General features: G+C 48.1%; 1 protein-coding gene across 1 annotated transcript in view; it reads right to left on the reverse strand.

The window, feature by feature from the left end:
* The window catches only part of LOC147729843 (schlafen family member 13-like), a 239,798-nt gene that overhangs the window by 114,781 nt on the left and 105,805 nt on the right, over nucleotides 1-19,212 (reverse strand). The window lies entirely within an intron of this gene.

The following is a 19,212-nucleotide window of genomic DNA, read 5'->3' on the forward strand; positions in this document are numbered from 1 at the left end:
TTCTCTTCATGCTGGGGAACACGTTAGCCTGAATGGTGTTGATCTCCGCCCCTAACAATATCTTTATTTGCTCCGGTTCTGTTGACGATGTTTTCCAATGGATTGAGAAACCCAGTTGCATCAATGTCAGTATGACCTGCTGGATGTGTACTTTGCCTTGGCTGTACGAACTTGCCTTTACGAGCCAGTCGTCGAGATAGGGATCTACGTGTATTCCTTGCCATCGTAGGTGTGCTGCAACAGCTGCTAGGCATTTTGTAAACACCCTTGGTGCAAATTTGAGCTCGAATGCCAGTACTGTGAAGTGGTAGTGACTTTGGTTGATCACAAACCTTAGTAGGCGTTTGGGTTTGTGGTTGATGGGGATGTGTAAGTACGCATCCTTTATATCTCTAGTTGCCATGTAATCCCCTTGTTGCATCTGTGATATTACCTCTTGTAGGGAAGTCATTTTGAATCTCTGAGTCCTTATGAATTTATTCAAGAACGTTAGATCTACGATAGGTCTTAGTGTTTCGTCCACCTTTGGTACAAGGAAGTAAGTTGAGTAAACCCCCTTGTTCCTTTGGTTGTGTGGTACTATCTCTATCGCCTCCTTGCTGAGCAGTTCTTTGCAAGAGCGAGAGTTCCTTTGCTGAGTGTGCCTTGCTTCTTGGTTTTCTGTTTGGAGGTTGTCTTTCTAGCTCTATACAGTATCCAAATTGTATGATGTTTAGTATCCATTTGTCTGTAGTGACCTTCCTCCACTCCTGGATGAAGTCTCTTATTCTGCCCCCTACTGGTGTTGTCTGTTCAAGGTACCGTTTGTCATGGAACGTCCAGTTGCTGCTTTTTTCTATGTCTTTTTGCCTACTCCGAGGTGTTGCTAGGGTGGGTGGTAGCTTCATGGTGAAGTCACATGGAGGAAGGCTGTTGGCCTCCTCTTCGTGTCTGTCTTCATCCATTTGCGCACCCTCGAAAGGACTGGCCCCGGGGCAGGTACAGTTCTGGTGCTGCTGTCCCTGCTGCTGCTAGCTTTGGTTGTTCCTTTGATAGCCTTGCTGGAACGTTTGGTGCGATGTGGTAGGCACGTTGCCCCCCTACCACCTGGTCTTCTTGTGGGTGTACCCCTTCTCATCCCTCTGAACTGCAGCGCTCCCATGGACCTTGCTGTCATGTTGTCCTTCTTGAGCTGTGTTAACTTGTTGTCAACTGGTGTGCCAAACAGTTGCTCTCCGATAAAAGGTGTGTTCAGGATGTTGTTTCGCACCTCTGGCTTGAATCCAGAAATTCTGAGCCATGCGTGTCTTTTCTCGGTCATTCCTATCATCATTAGTCTGCTGGACGTCTCTGCAGCATCCAAGGCCGATTTCAAACAAGTGTTCGCCATGCTTTTGCCCTCCTCTACCAAGTGAGACACTCTTTGTTGGTACTGGTCTGGTAGATGCTTTAGGAGTTGTCCCACTTCCTCCCAGTGCTGGTATGCATGCCTGTTGATCAGGGCGCTGGAGTATGCGATGCGCCAATGGATTGCTGCATTTCTCTCCACCTTTCTCCCTGTGAGATCCATCCTTCTACTTTTCTTGTCTGGAGGTGTTCCAGCATTAGTGGGTACATGGTCCGTTTTCCTAGCTGTTGCTGTGATTATGGATTCTGCTGGTACTGACCCTTGGATGTATGCAGGGTCCTTTGAGGAATGCTTATACTTTTTTTTCCATTCTTGGTGACACAGCTTTGCATACTGCTGGTTCTTTAAAGGCATCTCTTCCTTGGTCCAGCACACTAGGGAGCATGGGCAAGTCCCTTTTCCACTGCAGGATGGTCACCATTTCGGCCTCTAGCCTCCTCTTCTTCATTTCCATCTCGGCAGCATGTTCGGCATTGAGCGTTGGAGCGCTTCGCTTCGAGGCCGTTGACGTTGAAGTAGATGTTGGCCCTTCTTTTCTCGGTGCCGAGGTGTCCTTTTCGAGGGCAACCTTTGACGACCTAGACTTTTCATGGGCTTTCGCCGTCTGGGAGTACTTTTCGAAGGATCCACTGGGCTGATTATCCTTGGTTGCTGTTGCCTTTGTTGAGTGTTTCGGCGGTAATGCTCCCTTTGAGGACTTTGCTTCACTCCTGCGAGTGTCACTCGGGGCTTTAGCTTCACCCTTTCGAGTGTCGCTCGAGTATCTAGGGGGTCACCTACTCCCTTACCTGATTCGACGTGTTCTTTTGGAACTCGATGACCGTGCAGTCCTCTGGTCCTTCAGCGATGTTATCCTCCTCTCCACTGGAGAGGCCCAAGTCTCGGAGCAATGGAGGTGGCCCCTGCCCCTGTATGGTGTGGTTCACCCTTCTCTGCCTCTCTCTTACTCTGAGGGTCTTGGTTGTGAATGCCGAGCACGCGTTGCAGTCCTCGCTGTTGTGGTCGAGCGGCAGGCAGAGGTTGCAGACTGGATGCTGGTCCTTCTGGGCATATTTGTGGTGGCAATTGGTGCAAAACTTGAAAGGTGTTTTGTCCATCCCAGCGCTCAGGGTGCCCCCTGCGAGCGCATTCTCCATTGAACTTCGAGATCTCGGCGGAAAACCTTCTCCCTCGTCATCCCGGTTACCTGACCTGTAGTAAGGTGTTGCTGAAACCTTGATTTTCGTCTATTTTCTTCTCTTTTCTTTGATTCCTCTTCCAAAAGTCTGGAACTCCTTTGGTAATGATCCAGACCCAACGGCGAAAAAAAAGAATCTGAAGATGTCGACCAAAGGTGGGAGCTTCCGAAGAAAGCACGTCGAAGTCAAGAAGGACACCAAATGGTGGTATGTCGAAGCCCATCTGGGCCACGAAAATAAAAAAGAAAAAAGAGACTACAATTCTGGACAACAACAACTAGATGGCGGAGTATAGTGAGCCCACATCCCCTTGATACCAAACCATTGTGGAAAGGGTATGTACCTTATATCGATGTTGACATCACGATAAATCCTCTGTTTTACAATATATTCAGTAAGTGTGCCAATATGCAAACAAATACTGATCCCATAGGGAGAGCCGATATTAAAATTCTAAAAATAAAAGGAATGCATACAGATATGTTTGCAATTTTAAATCCAATTGTTTAAACGTTTTGATTCCATTTCAATGATTGCCGAGATGATGTATACCTTTTAAAGTAATACTTTGTCCGGATCAGATGTATCAAAGGCTGGCCTGTTATCACAGTGCGCAATGGATTTCTCCAAATTGTCCAATGACGTGTAAATGGACGTTCTACGCTGCTTGTAGGAGTTTGAGCGGTCCCCAGTTACGGTGAACCTAAATATAGTAAATCAATAGTATTAAAAAAAAATATTACTATTCGTACAGATCTTTGCTTTACGCAAGCTAATAGTATCGCATACATGATAACTGTCCAACGTGGGGTACAGCGGTGGGTAAGAATTCCGGCAAAGTAAAAGGACTCCTGGTTACAAAAAGCCCTTTATGTACCCAGGGTGAGTGGATAATAGGACACACCTGGGTTCAAACTGTCGCGTACAGCGCGTCATGATTGACAACGCACTGTGTGACCTTACATTTTGCCCGCATTAGAATTACCGTAATCCTGCTAATTTATGCGGCTACCATAAACTCTCTATTTGCAGGAAATATAAATTCGCACACCAGCATTGGGGTAAATCAAATGCTGCAAATCTGTGTTTTGTTCTATAATTGAACATTTAAAGTCATAGAGTACCAAATGTCATAATTCATTATCTTGTTTTATTTTATTGTATTATTTAAATATAAATCATTAGGAACCGTATGTTGCAAATCTTTTTCTTGTTTAGTTCTCCATGGTGTTAGAATGGTAGGAAACATTGTGTATATATAGAGAGAAGAGGATACTCGTTTCTCTATGGTCAACGGCAAACACCTATATCTACAGACCCATGTTGTACATAAAGCTAAATAGGTGAACTAGCCGGACAGTCTATCCTATTTAATTTCCGGAGGTTTTAAATCAGTGGGAACCATCGTGTATGTGGGAAATACTAGTATCTTAGTGATGAAATAGCTAAGGACACATGCAATACTTGTGGCCAAATAGGAGAGCTGGCCGGACAGCTGACCCGTGTGGCGATGTGAATGCATATGTAAGATGAACCTACCTAAAGCCTATTATGGCACCCCACTGCTGCCAAAATAATGTATGAATTGGAAACACGACTGAAATGTTACAGGTTGTGTTCCCTGCAGGCCCTATATTATAACACCTGAAAGAAATCTTAATAAAATCTTAATGAAATAACCCTCTGGTGCTATTCAATATTGCTCACAGTATTATAAAAATATATACCATACAGGCCAACTTGGGTGAGGTCTCAATAGCATTAATTAATCAAACGTGTCCACTCCTCTTTGGTATTCAGGCCTGTTCTAGCGGTATTAAGGACAGATATGAACCATTGTTCTCTAAATTTACTTTTGGTGGCCATATCCCCACCTCGTTTGCTGCCTGTAATTCTTTCTAAAATAAACCATTTCATTGCATCATCGGTATGGTTTAATGAAATGAAATGCTCTACCCGGGGGGCATTGAGCTTTTTGTTTTTAATTGCAGATTTATGCTCAGTCGAACAGGTCCTGAATTTGCGACCCGTTTCACCGGCATAACCCAGTCCACATGGGCATATCAATAAATAAATTACATTTTGCTCCTGCAGTTGTTAAGGTCTCTAGGTGTAAAGGTTTGCTTATTAAATGTGAAGCTTTTTCCTACAGCACATTGGTCATAATGTCAGGATCCGGCAATGGATAAGCTGTGCGGGTCCGTAGTACGGAGCGAGCAGCCAAAGAACTACAAATCCCGGCATGCCTTGAGGCGCGTTCCGTTTCCGACGTAGGAAACGCGACGCGGACATAAATGCATTGCGGGAATTATCGGCGAAGCCGATTATTATGGACCAACTTCTTGGATTTACGAGCTGGGTGCTGTGAAGCCGTGCTCGTGCTAAGGTTATGCGGGAGAGTGAGGATTGCCTTTGGGAAACAGCAAAGAACACGCCAACACGGTAATAACGGTCCGTTTCTTACGCTTTTGGCGTGAGCTTTCTGGAAACCGGATCGAAGCTTTCTCGGCTGAGAAAGCATTTGTCCCCGCGGGATTCCAAGTTCGTAAGAGAGATTCTGGTGAAGTGAATCCTGGGGTATTGTGAGTAACGGAGCTCTGGGATTGGAGTTCTGTTTCCATGTACTGGGCCCAGAGGTGGATCTATGTATTAATAGACACTCGCAAAGAAGGTCAAAGTGTTATAGACGTCAGGGAGACAACATTACTCTCTATCAGACTCGAGTTAAGCACTCATTAACATTATTTGTATCGTTTTTGGATATGATTTGAACACAAGTTGTTTCTTCTTGTCCTTACATAGGAGATAAGACAGAGGGGTTCCATATCTATTGGGGATATCATTACAAGTACATGCTAGAACGTGAAATGGTATGTTGAAGAACTGGTATGATCTTGCTTATGGTATAATGTGGTCATGTGATTATTCCAACTGCTTCTTGTTCTTTTCCTTGCAGTTATAGAAATATCCCAGGTACCTCATTAAGGTCTATCTTCTATTTACAAAACTACATTACTTTCTTCACAGGTAAAAAGGTGGGGGGTTAGATGCTGGATGTATAGCTAACGTCTGAGTCTATAGGGAACAGAGTGTGATAATTTGTATTGTGTTTTGTCATTGCAGCTCTCCCTCCTCGCCGTCCCTATCCTTTCCTTCCTTTTCTTCCCGAGTCGAATCGTTTCTCATAGTCTGTATTGGTATCTCAGACGTGGGTAGGATTCTATCAGGGAGGTTATAGGACCTTCAGCATAGCCCCGAGGAGACAGACCGTGGAAGCCTGACAGAATAATCGGCCCACGAATTGTACTCTCGTCTTGGCTGTGCTGTGGGTACTATGGCTACACTCGATGATGTGCTGGCGGCATTGGCTTTAGTCCAAACTGAGCTAGCCGCTTCCAACAGGGAGGTAGCGGCCTCTAGGGCAGAAAACGCGCAGTTGAAGGCTAGGATGGATAGGGTCACCATTCCTTCAACCACGTCAGGGGGAGGGGGGTAGTCAGGTTCCCACTACCTCTGTTACTGTTGAAATGCCCGCACAAATACCTTTAGCTCCACCTGAAAGATTCTATGGGGACAATAGGAAGGTACAGGTATTCATGACCCAAATCTTGCTGCACTTTATGTGCAAGCCGAAAATGTTTGCCACCAATCAAGCCAGGGTGGCCTTTTTGATTTCATACTTGGGGGGCGAAGTTGCTCAATGGGCCGTCCCTGTGGTTCGGAGGGATGACCCGTTACTCTATGCATGGGATGACTTTCGCCTTGAATTCGAAAAACATTTGACAGAAGGGCTGAAACATTCACAGCGGACAGAGAACTTCTGAAATTGAAACAAGGCAACGCTGATTTAGTTTCTTATTTGAACAACTTTCGCCGTCTGGTGGCTGAAACAGATTGGCCGGAGGCTAAACAAACTGCTCTCTTTTACCAGGGACTGAGCGAAGAACTCAAAGATGTTTTGTCCCATATCGATCCACAGCCCCGTACTTGTTCTGCCCTCTTAGATCTTACCTTGCGATTGGATCATCGAATAAGGGAAAGGAAGGGAGAACACCGAATGAAAGGCCGTGCCGTTCTACCATATGATAATACTGGGCAAGGAGATAAGTCATCGGCAGGGCCTAAACCGATGGATATTGCCATCAAGCAAAGTTATTATCCCTTCTATTACTCCTGACCAGAGCATAGATATGTGCCATGTGTTCCTGGAAATGTGTTTGGAGGTGGCGACGGACGTGAAGGAGGTTCGTGCAATGGTGGACTCTGGTGCCACTGGTTGCTTTATGGATGCCAAAGAAGCCAGAAGACTGGGAGTGAACCTGGTTAGGAAATCGCACCCGGAAACGGTTTATGCGGTGGATGGGAAGGAGCTTCAAGCGGGGCCTATTCGATATCAAACCCAGGAATATGTCCTCTCCTATGAGGGATTACATCGGGAGACATTATCTTTCAATATCATTGAAGCTCCTCAGTATGGGATCATACTGGAGCTTCCCTGGTTGCAACTGCACGAACCCAATCTACATTGGACTTCAGGGAAGGTGTTGTTCGATTCAGTTTATTGTACCGAACATTGTGGCACTGAGTGTCCAGTCCGGCCAAGTCGCCAGCCTCTGTGATGCATATCGCTACGGCAGCAGAGAAAGAGATGTCCCTACCCTTGTGTTACGCAGCGTTTGAAAAGGTGTTCAGCGATTTGGAGGCGGAAACGCTTCCGCCACACAGGGCATTTGATTGTCGTATTGATCTTCTTCCTGGAGCGGTGATACCTAACAGCAGAATATACGCTCTCACACTACCAGAGAATGAAACCTTGTGGGCTTATTTGGACAAATATCTTGCCCTTGGATACATAAGGCCCTCTAGATCACCGGCTGCGTCCCCATTATGAAAACAAGTTACTTACCTGTAACTTTGGTTCCCAAGTATTGGTAACTTTCATAGATTCCCATGCTTTGTATCATTCCCCGTCGTCGGAATGGGAGCCTCGGTAAATAGAAAAAACCATAGTAGTAAGCACAAAGTGAAAAAATAGGCCTAGGCCTCATCTCATTTTGTAGCTTATCCACCTCTTTTTGTAAAAGAGACCAAAATTCTGCAGCAGCCAATCAGAGCAGCCTCACCCCATAGAACCTTCCTGAGAGAAGCTCAGAGCCTCAGATTTTCGTAGCCGTTGTAAATAGCTATCCACCAAGACCAGAAGACTGAGCTTTCCCAGGGGAGGTGGGTGGGCGCATGGGAATCTATGAAAGTTACCAATACTGGGGAACCAAAGTTACAGGTAAGTAACTTGTTTTCTTGCCCCAGTATTGGAACTTTCATAGATTCCCATGCTTTGTATCAGAGTAACCAGCAGTAAACAGAAAAGCATATTTTGCCATACATGAACCTGAAAATGTTACACATCTCTGAAAAGAACAGCAGAACACATAGGATCATAAAATATGACAATAATGCAGTTATACAAAATATGCAATAGGAAGGCGGGATAGAAAGGAAAGCTCACCGACTTATTGGAAAAGATTCCTCAGGACTGCTTGGCCCACTGCTGCATCCTCCTTCACAGAAGAATCCAAACAGTAGTGGCGGGTGAAGGTGTGGACACTGCTCCACGTTGCCGCCCTGCAAATGTCCTTGATAGGGACTCCTGCGAATAACGCCGCAGATGAAGCCATGGATCTGGTAGAGTGAGCACGAACTGCTCGCTGCAGAGGTTTCCCAGCCGCCTGGTGACAAAATTGTATAGCACTGGAAATCCAACGGGAAATACAAGCTTTAGAAACTGGACAACCTTTGCGTGGAGCACTGAAGGAAACAAAGAGCTGTGAAGATTTTCTGAAATGCTTCGTTCGCTCCAGGTAGAATTTCAGGCATCTGTGAATGTCCAGAGAGTGCAAAGTTCTTTCCGCGGGTGAAGAAGGCTTTGGAAAGAATGGTTTCAAGACTACGGGCTCATTTAGGTGGAATTCCGAAGGTACCTTCGGGATAAACTTAGGATTCGTCCGTAGAATCAGCACATTATTCTTAAACTGGGGTTCTGCCTTTTGGACGACGTGAGCGCTGCCTGCCTGTCGCTCAGCCTTTCATCCTTGTGTCCAGTGCCAGTAAAAACCTCCACGCCTCGCGGCCCCCGCTTCGCGGGAGCCGCTCGAAGGCGAGACTTTTGCTACCCAATCTGCCCAAGGTCACTGCGGAGTGCAGAGGAGCACCAACGCGACTCCAGAAGAGTGAACATCAACCCTTCTCCTCGAGGCGGGACTGCGAGGACCAGCGTGCAGCGCGGCGCTGATCGGCCGCAGCTGGTCCTCTTCCCGCCCCCTCCACCGATAAAGATCAAGCGGTGTGCTAGGAGTGTGGGTTCTGCCTTTTGGACGACGTGAGCGCTGCCTGCCTGTCGCTCAGCCTTTCATCCTTGTGTCCAGCGCCAGTAAAAACCTCCACGCCTCGCGGCCACCGCTTTGCAGGTGCCGCTCGAAGGCGAGACTTTTGCTACCCAATCTGCCCAAGGTCACTGCGGAGTGCAGAGGAGCACCAACGCGACTCCAGAAGAGTGAACATCAACCCTTCTCCTCGAGGCGGGACTGCGAGGACCAGCGTGCAGCGCGGCGCTGATCGGCCGCAGCTGGTCCTCTTCCCGCCCCCTCCACCGATAAAGATCAAGCGGTGTGCTAGGAGTGTGGGTTCTGCCTTTTGGACGACGTGAGCGCTGCCTGCCTGTCGCTCAGCCTTTCATCCTTGTGTCCAGCGCCAGTAAAAACCTCCACGCCTCGCGGCCCCCGCTTCGCGGGAGCCGCTCGAAGGCGAGACTTTTGCTACCCAATCTGCCCAAGGTCACTGCGGAGTGCAGAGGAGCACCAACGCGACTCCAGAAGAGTGAACATCAACCCTTCTCCTCGAGGCGGGACTGCGAGGACCAGCGTGCAGCGCGGCGCTGATCGGCCGCAGCTGGTCCTCTTCCCGCCCCCTCCACCGATAAAGATCAAGCGGTGTGCTAGGAGTGTGGGTTCTGCCTTTTGGACGACGTGAGCGCTGCCTGCCTGTCGCTCAGCCTTTCATCCTTGTGTCCAGCGCCAGTAAAAACCTCCACGCCTCGCGGCCCCCGCTTCGCGGGAGCCGCTCGAAGGCGAGACTTTTGCTACCCAATCTGCCCAAGGTCACTGCGGAGTGCAGAGGAGCACCAACGCGACTCCAGAAGAGTGAACATCAACCCTTCTCCTCGAGGCGGGACTGCGAGGACCAGCGTGCAGCGCGGCGCTGATCGGCCGCAGCTGGTCCTCTTCCCGCCCACTTCACCTTACTTGCTCCTCCTATAAACCTTGTGCACTCCTAACGCGCACGCGGGACGCGCGCGGGGCGGCCACCGGGGCGAAGACCGGGCAAAGAGCGGGCCGTTTAAGGCCGTTCAAGGACGGCCCAGGCCCTGAATCCCTGTCTCATCGCCCTAAGATCATCCACCAGGTAGGCCGATTGTTACTCAGCCTTCATTGAGGCCACATCCACCTAATACCTGGTATAGCTTGTTCATTGTTAATCCCAACATGCGGCATAAAACAAGAAGCTGTACCAAAAAAGCAGCTGAGGTAGCTCAAGTTACCGGGCCCATTGACCTTTTTATCTCACGAGTTACTGAGACAATCGACAAGAGCATCGTACTCCTAGAGAAAAGAGTCTCCCTGGACCTCATGAATGCCAAGCGCTCTTCCCTGGGCTCCTTTGTAAATGCAAATTCACCCTCCAAGCAAGCTTCGAATAATTGCTCCCTACCCTTGCCCTTGACCACTATTGGCACTGTTACAGTACCGAGTGCCGTCGACCTGTCAGTTACCTGTTCAGAGTCGGACCCGTCCTTTGTGGATCTGGAGGCGACCCCAGATCTTGAAGCCTGTCAGACACCCGGAGAGACGGAGCCGGGCCTGGATGGGCTAACTGCCAAGTCGACCCCTTATGTGCCCAGTGATTCCAGGGGAAAGGTTACTTGTATCCCCACAAAAGTAGCAACTAAGCCCAAAACTAAGGACTCTAAATGTAAGGAGAAGACTAAAGCCAAAGCTAGCAATCATAATTTGGTGACACCTACTCCACATACAACGCCTGGCATCCCATGCTGGGTCGAAAACATGGTCACGGATCTCAAGCACGATCTTCAAACTACAATAGTGGCCCAAATCAAACCCTTGATTTCTAAACTGGACAGATTAACATCGCTCATTAACACTAAATGGCCCAATAAGATCAATGAGCTTGGGCCTGTTCAGAAACAAGGGTTCAGAGAACCACCATCCAATCCCCAGCCACCAGCTAAGGCCACTAAGCCCACAACTGACAAAGCGAAAATCTCTCAGCCTTCTAGAGAACAATCTGCATCACACCCTCCCCACTTAGAGAATATCCTTCCTCAACCTCCACCAAAAGCGGTGAGTAACCCCTCACCCGTTCAACAACCAGCTGCTGGATCGAAATCTACCACTTCCCAAGCCACGGACCCCAAAGGGAAACCTATGAACATCTCAGCCCCTCACTCTACTAACAACCCTAAAGACCCTAAGCTAAGGCAGACCCGTTTTAAGTCTATTAGCCTGCCACCAGAAGTCTCTCCTTTTGTGGTCGTGTTGACTGCTGTCCCCCCACTAAAGGAAGGAGTTAGAGAGACTTATGTAGAGTTAAGAAATAAATGTGCCCAGTGGCTCCAATTACATAGACCACTACCCAGTAGTATGAGTGGGGAAATTCTCACTGTGCGTAGAGGGGATTGGGTGGGTAGGAGTAAGAAAACAATATCAGGGGATGTAATTACTGTCAACTTTAGGGACGTGGGGGCTGCGACTTTCATTTGTAACGCACCCAACAGCGGTCCTGCCACCCAGATTAAACCACTCCCCTTATCTTACTTCCTCCCCAATTCAATAAGACCCAACTTCCACCGGCCAAGTAACCAAGGGCCTGTATGTCCCCCTCATTATGCCCCTAACCAGTGGCAGCAACCGCCTAACTTTCCATCTTTTGTCCCACATCATGCTGGTCCTCAGTGGCAACAACCTTTCCACCCCTTGCCTCCCTTTTTCCAACCTACCCAGCGGTGGCAACAACTTCCTCAGCCACCACTCACCAATCAGCAATGGCAGCAGCCATGGCAGTATCCGTCCCCATCTTTGTCCTTCAACCCTTCCTATACGCAGTTTGCCCATCCAAATAGGTACGGTGTATTAGATGAGGTTGATTGACTTTCTCCTAAGGGAGGTTTAGATACTAACCTCCCTAGCGCTAACATCAGTATGAAGGATCCAGTGCCGGGCTCATCTCCCCCTACAAGTTTAGAGGTGCTATCACCCACACTAACTAGGGACAGTGGTGATCCATCTAACCCCGAGTACACTGTGATCTCAGACGGAAATTTAGCACATGGCAAGTTAAAAATCCTTAGTTGGAACCTTGCTGGGATCTCAAGGAAATTAGGCCTCCCGGAGTGGAATGCCCTGGTCGATGCCCATGCAATTTGTATATTCCAAGAGACATGGGCCATTGAACCATTACACCGGGTGGGGTTTGTCACCATCTTTACACCAGCAGTAAAATCCAAGGCAGGGAAGGGGCGGCCATCGGGGGGGCTTATTATTTGGATAAGTATCCTCCTTAATTTCAGGATAATCACTAAGAAGCCAAGAACCCCGGATATTCTTAGTGTCTCTCTTTTGGGCCTAAGGTGAAGCATGATTGTTGACCTCTATAATGTTTATATTAGGGGAACAAAAAACGGGTGCATCTCACCTACAATGATGGAGCTTGAGGCTCAGTTAGGAGAACAGAGTGGACCTGGGCATATCCTAGTAGCAGGGGATTTTAACTGTACATATGAACCACTTCCCCTAGAAGGAGTACCAGACCTAGGAGAAGAGGATAACAGATGGGGTATCCCCACCCTCTCTATTCCACCCATCAAACGCTGGACTCGTAGTGCAATCCACCTAAATGCACTCACATTAGAGTTTGGCTTAAGAGCTGTAAACGGTCGCACTCGATCTGACCTCCAGGGTGCTCCCACATTCAACAGAGTTGGTCAATGCACACGGATTGACTATATTCTGCTGGATAGGGGCTTCTGGAGCCATGTTAACGACATGGTTATCACCAATACCATAGAGAGCGACAACAATCCACTCTCCCTATCCCTAAAAAATCCTTGGCCCACTGAAGTATCCCCAGTCCTTTTAAGCCGCGAACAGGGGATTACTGTTGCCACGTGCGGCAGGCGTTTAAAGTGGAGCAAGATTATGCTCAATACCGATAAACTATCTGCAATAGATGAAGTGGCTAAGGGCATGCAAGCTGAAATTGGCTCGATTGATCTAACTATAGCAGCAGACAAGGCCACTGCTACATTTGAAGCTGCTGTAAAAATCATAGGGGACCTCTTTTGGGTCCAATTGCCCGCAGGGAAACAAAAATCTCTACTAAAAACTAAAGGTAAACACGATTGGTACTCGGCAACGTGCAGGAAGGCCAAATCCCGCCTAATAGAGGCAGTTAAAGGGAAGCCCCCCCCATTAATCCAAATTGCTAGAAGAGACCATAAAAAGGCCCTACGGGTAGCTAAAAGGGAGTGGGAGGATGCCTATTGGCTAACCCTTAAGGAAGCCAGTATGAAAAAAGACTCTAAATCCTTCTGGGACACCATAAGGGCACGAAACAGACCGGATAGCGACCTCGTAACCTGCAATATCTCGGGGCAGGTATGGGAGGCCCATTTTGCTAAACTTTATTCCTGCCATAATGACTTGAACGGGAGAGGGCCTGCTCAATCCCCTCTTTACATTAATTATATTTTTCTCCCCAGTGATCCTGAATTTACACAGAAGGAAGTAGAATATGCTATTAATTCTATCACTCCACAAAAAGCTGCAGGACCTGATGGTATCCCGGGGGACTTGTTAAAATCTGATGGTGCTACTTGGGGTAAATTAATCCACTCCCTTCTTCTTGCCATTTGTAGGGGTGCCCCCATTCCTGCTTCATGGAAGGGGGCAGAGGTGGTTCCCATCCACAAGAAAGGCCCAAGGGATGACCCGTCCAATTATAGGCCGATCAGCCTGCTAGATGTAACCCAAAAAGTTGTTGGTAAAGTTATTCTACTCAGGATACTCAACTGGGTAGATGAAAATAAAATACTTACCGATTTCCAGGCCGGTTTTAGAGTAGGCACTGGAACGATAGAACAGGCCTTCAGGCTTATGATGATTTACTGGAAGGTGGTAGTGATAGGCAAGGGCAGTCTTTATCTCGCATTTATCGATTTAAAGACTGCCTTTGACCTTGTCCCCCGGGACTTGCTATGGAAGGTCCTGGCCAATATGGGGCTTCCACAGTACCTACTATCCCTATTAGTTAGGCTCCATCAGGACAGCTTTGCCCAAATTAGGTGGGGCTCTGGAGGGGAGAAAACGGGCTGTATTCCGGTCGAGAGAGGGGTCCGCCAGGGATGTGTTCTGGCTCCCACCCTTTTCTCCTTGTACATCAATGGGGTGGTCGAGCACTTACTTAAATTTCCATCTGATGAACCATCCCTGGCGGGGGTTCGTATACCGACCCTCCTCTTCGCGGACGACACGCTCCTAATCTCTAAAACCCCTATGGGACTACAGAAACTCTTGGACAATTTCCAATCCTTTTGTACTGATCGGGGCTTGGTTATAAATACCAATAAAACAAAATACCTTGTCCTTAACCCCCCTAAACAGCAAGTGCGTCCCCCTATTTTAAACACTGAGCCCCTGGAAAGGGTGAAAGTATTTGACTATTTAGGGATACGCATCTCAGACAAAATGGATTGGTCTCCGCATTTAGACAAGATGCTGTTGAATCACAAAAGGATCACAGGTGCCCTATTGAGGGAGCAACGTTCCAGTTCGTTCAAACCAATAGGAACAGTCCTAGAGATCTATGCCGCCAAGGGTGTCAGCTCTGCACTTTATGGAGCTGAACTTTGGGGCTTCGCATCTTCACAAGCTCTTCAAAAATCCGAGAATAACTTCTGTAGACAAATAATGTCCCTCCCTCAAAGTACCCCACTTGTACCCTTATTTATGGATCTTGGCTGTACTCAGATTGGCGAAATTGCGAAATTTCGTCCTCTCTTATTATGGGCCCATATTTGGCGGGTAGAGGAGCTTAGTGCCTATGCCAGAGGCCTGGAAGAAATAATGGCGTCACCACACTGGGCCAGAGTCAAATGGTTAACAGACATGAAATCCTTATTGGCGAACTTGGGCCTATTGGACTTTTTTTATCAAGCAGAAGCTCTCCTCCAAAACAAGTACTTAAAAACCTTTACCGGGATTGGATTTGCTCCCAAAGGCTTTCCAGCACATCCATTGGCAGGCTCACTGAGGATTTTCTCCAGTTTAAAGACATTCCTAGGCGAGAACCCTACCTAGATATAATCGGGAAACCGTTTGCCCGGACTTTGTATTTTAAATTCAGAACGGGCACCTTGCCATTGAACACTTTTTCCAAAACATGGAAATCCTGTTCTCACAAAACTGACCTGTGTCCTTCATGTCTAGCCCACCCAGAGACATTAGCCCATTTCCTATTTGTCTGTAACGAATATGCCAACCCAAGAAGGGTGTGGCTGAAGAATCTGTGTCGACAACTGGGAACCAGGAGCCACGAAGCGGCAATCAGGATACTTGTTTCAGATAGCTATGTACCCTTTGCCTGTGCCTTAGCTAAGTTTTTATTCTGGGCTTGGGCTATTCGAGCCAGAAAGCTTAAAAACTCTGTTTAATTTCTTCTTAAACTATATTAACTTTAGCAAATGCCATACTTGTCGCTGCTAACTGGATATGTCTAATTAATTCTATTAACCATTAATTTGTTTTAACTTGTTTTTATGATAATGAAATGCTTTTATGATAATGAAATTTTTATCGAAATAAAGCTTTTTGACTTGACTTGACTTGACTCTTAAACTGGAGAAATGGTTCCTCAATCGTGAAAGCTTGGAGCTCACTTACTCTGCGAGCCGATGTCAGGGCCAAGAGAAGAGCCAGTTTCCAGGAAAGAAACTTAAGGTCAGACTTATGAACAGGTTCAAAAGGGGCTTTCATGAGAGATGACAAAACCAGATTTAAATGCCAGGCCGGAGGAGGCGGCCGGACTGGAGGAAAGACCCTGAATAAACCCTTCAGGAATTGTTTGACAATCCTCGCTGACCATAGGGAAGGACCTGAAGATGAACGTCTGAATCTAGAGATGGCTGCCAGATGGACTTTTACAGAAGATGGAGCCAACCCAGATTTCGCCAGTGAAAGTATGTAAGGCAAGAGTTTGTGCGGAGAAGAAGTATATGGGTGTAAACCTTCCTTCTGGCACCAAACGCAGAATCTCTTCCATTTAGCACGATAGGTCTTGTTGGTACTAGGGGCTCGAGCCTGAGCCAGAATGTCTCTACATTCCCCTGAGAGATCTAAACCCTGGAACTCTCTGAACTCAGGAGCCACGCTGTCAATCGCAGTGACTTCCAAGTCTGGATGTAGAACCTGACCGTGAGACATTGTTAGCAAAGTTGGAACAGGATGCAGGAGAACTGGCTGGTCCTGGGAGAGGAGAAGAAGTTCCGAGTACCAAACTTGTCTGGGCCTTGCTGGAGCGATCAGAATCATCCTGCACGGTTCCACCTTGAGTTTGCTGATCAACTTCGGAATCAGTGGAATGGGAGGAAAGGCGTAAACAAAGGCGCCTGACCAGGCAATCAAAAGCGCATTCCCCAAGGATTCCCGATGGTGAACCCTGCTTGCGAAGGACAGGCATTTGGCGTTCTGGGGAGTCGCAAACAGGTCGATGGATGGTGTCCCCCATCGTGCAAAGAGTTCCTCCAGAACGGTTTGATCCAGTTCCCACTCGTGAGAGACTGTTCTCTGACGACTCAAAGCGTCCGCCCTGACATTGAGTGTCCCCGCTAGATGTTCCGCTGAGATGGAGACATTGTACTGGATTAACCAATTCCATAGCGTTTGGGCTTCCTTGGAGAGGGTGGAGGATCTTGTTCCACCCTGTTTGTTTATGTAGTGCATGGCTGTAGTGTTGTCCGTACGAACCAGCACTGCACGGTTCTGAATCCTCTGAAGAAAAGCTTGAAGAGCCAACCGGATAGCGAGAAGTTCCAGGAGGTTGATATGGAACTTGCTTTGCACTGGACTCCAGTGACCGCTGACCTTTAGCTCTTGGAGGACCGCTCCCCATCCTTCCATGGAAGCATCCGTTGTTACAATAAGGGGAGATGGTGGAAGGAGGAACGATAAACCTTTGGAAAGATTGTCCTTCCGCAGCCACCAGCTGCCTGCTTTTCTCATTTCCTTGGTAATGACAATCTTGTCGTCGAAGGATCCTGTGACTTGCCGCCACTGTCTGTCCAATTGCTCTTGTAGTGGACGCATCCTGAGCCTGCAGTGCGGAACTAAAGGAATGCAAGATGAAATCGATCCGAGAAGTGATTTGTACCTGCGAACTGTCAGTGTCTTTCGAGATTGGAGAAGACGAGCTGAACACATTAGTTTGGTCTGGCGTTCCTCCGATGGAAGGGCTAAGCAACTGTCCGTGTTCAGGATGGCCCCTAGGAACCTTGCTGACTTGGATGGGCATAGAACCGATTTCTCCCTGTTGAGTCGAAGACCTAGTCGCTCGAACAGATCTTTGCATGTCCGGACTGCACTGGACGCTTCTAGAATAGATGGAGCTTTTAGCAGCCAATCGTCCAGGTATGGAAACACTTGAATAGCTTGCTTCCTGAGAAAAGCTGCCACCAGAGCCAGAATCTTTGTGAAGATCCGCGGGGCGGACTGGAGACCAAATGGCAGTACTTTGAATTGAAAGTGGCTCTTGCCCACTGTAAATCGGAGATATTGCCTGTGAGCTGGATGAATTGGAACGTGGAAGTAGGCGTCCTCCAAATCTAGGGTCGCCATATAATCCCCTGGATTGAGTAGACGAAGGATGTCCTGAAGAGTGACCATCCTGAAGGACAACTTTACGAGATAAGTGTTGAGCTGCCGTAGATCTAAAATTGGACGCCACTTGTCCTTTGTCTTCCGAACCAGGAAGAACCTAGAATAGAACCCTTTCCCCTTTTGCGAAAGGGGTACAGGCTCTACCGCCCCCTTGGTGAAAAGTTGGTGGGCTTCGAGATGAAGGAGCCTGAGATGTTTGGGAGGGAAGGCATCCGGCGCTCTCGTTGGAGAAAGGTCTTGAAACTCCAATGTGTGTCCTTCTCTGACAATCTGTAGGACCCACTGATCCGATGTAATAATCATCCAGTTGTTTAGGCCATGGGCAATCCTGCCCCCCACTGATGTGAATGAGGGAACAGGAACAGTGGAAAGAGCCACCTGGCCGCTATTGTTTCCTGGTGTTGTCTCTCCTTTGCTGCCCCTGACGTCCTTTAGGCTGCTGGCGAGAGAAAGAACCCCTTTGCGAGTATTGAGGCTTATACGTCTGGTTGGACTGAGATCCAGAAGAGTAGCGATTTTGATTTCCTCCACGATAAGAAGAAAAATCTCTACCTCTAGCCCCCCTGAAAGGCACCTTACGATACTGCAATGTACCCAAGGACTTAGCTGTATCCGTGTCCTTTTTGATGCCTTGCAGGGCCTCATCGACGTGCTTGCCAAACAGCATCTCACCGTCGTATGGTAGATCCAAGATCTTATTCTGCACCTCCTGCCTGAACCATGTGGCCTTTAACCACCCCTGGCGTCGCAGAACCGCCGAGCCGGCAAGTGCTCGGAATGCGGTGGTTGCTATATCCATTGCCACATCAATGACCTCCGAAGAGGCCCGTTCCCCTTCGAGCAAAATCTTCTTCACCTCCTCTTTAGAAGAATCCTGCAGTTCTTCTACAAATGGAGCAAGGTCGCACCACATTTGCCGATCATAGCGTCCCAAAATCGCTAAAGCATTGGCTGCTCTAACCAGGAGACTGGCCATAGCTAAAAATCTCTTGCCTACATTGTCTAGGCGCCTGCCCTCCTTATCCGGCGGTGTAGTCATCGGCGTAGAAGGATTCTTGGATTTGCTCTGGGCGGCCTGCGAAATGACCGAATCCGGTTTCGGTTGGCCAAGCAAACATGCCGGACTGCCATCAGGTGCCTTGTACTTCTTTTCCAGTCTCGGAAGCACCGGGAGGACTGTGGCCGGATTATGCATAGCCTTTAAGCCCTCAGACCAGACATGCTCAATGATCGGGATGGACCTCACTGACTTTCTGAATTGTTCTTTAAAGTCATATAAGAAGCAATCCGATTGAACCGTGGTCACTGGGAGACCAAATCTTTTGGATGCCCTGTCCATTAGGTTGTGAAACCCTCCAACGTCCGCTGGAGGCGAAGTAATGTTATCTGGATCGGTGTTGTCCGGATCTATAGGGTCAGTAGTATTCCACGGCGCCTGTTGATCTTGATCAGGATCCGCTTGCTGGTCTGCATCTGAAGACGCAGCGTCATCATCAGTATCCTGCACCTGTACCACCTCTTGTGGGTGCACTTCCGGCGCAGTGGCACGCTCTCTTGGAGGCAAAGAATGGTCTGCCACAGGTCGTAATGTCTGAGGCGGAGGTGTTGGGGGGCGCACTTGTTGGGTTTCTGGAGGCGCAGGGAA

This window comes from Lissotriton vulgaris, chromosome 2_1, assembly GCF_964263255.1.
Source record: "Lissotriton vulgaris chromosome 2_1, aLisVul1.2, whole genome shotgun sequence".
Lineage (NCBI taxonomy): Eukaryota > Metazoa > Chordata > Amphibia > Caudata > Salamandridae > Lissotriton > Lissotriton vulgaris.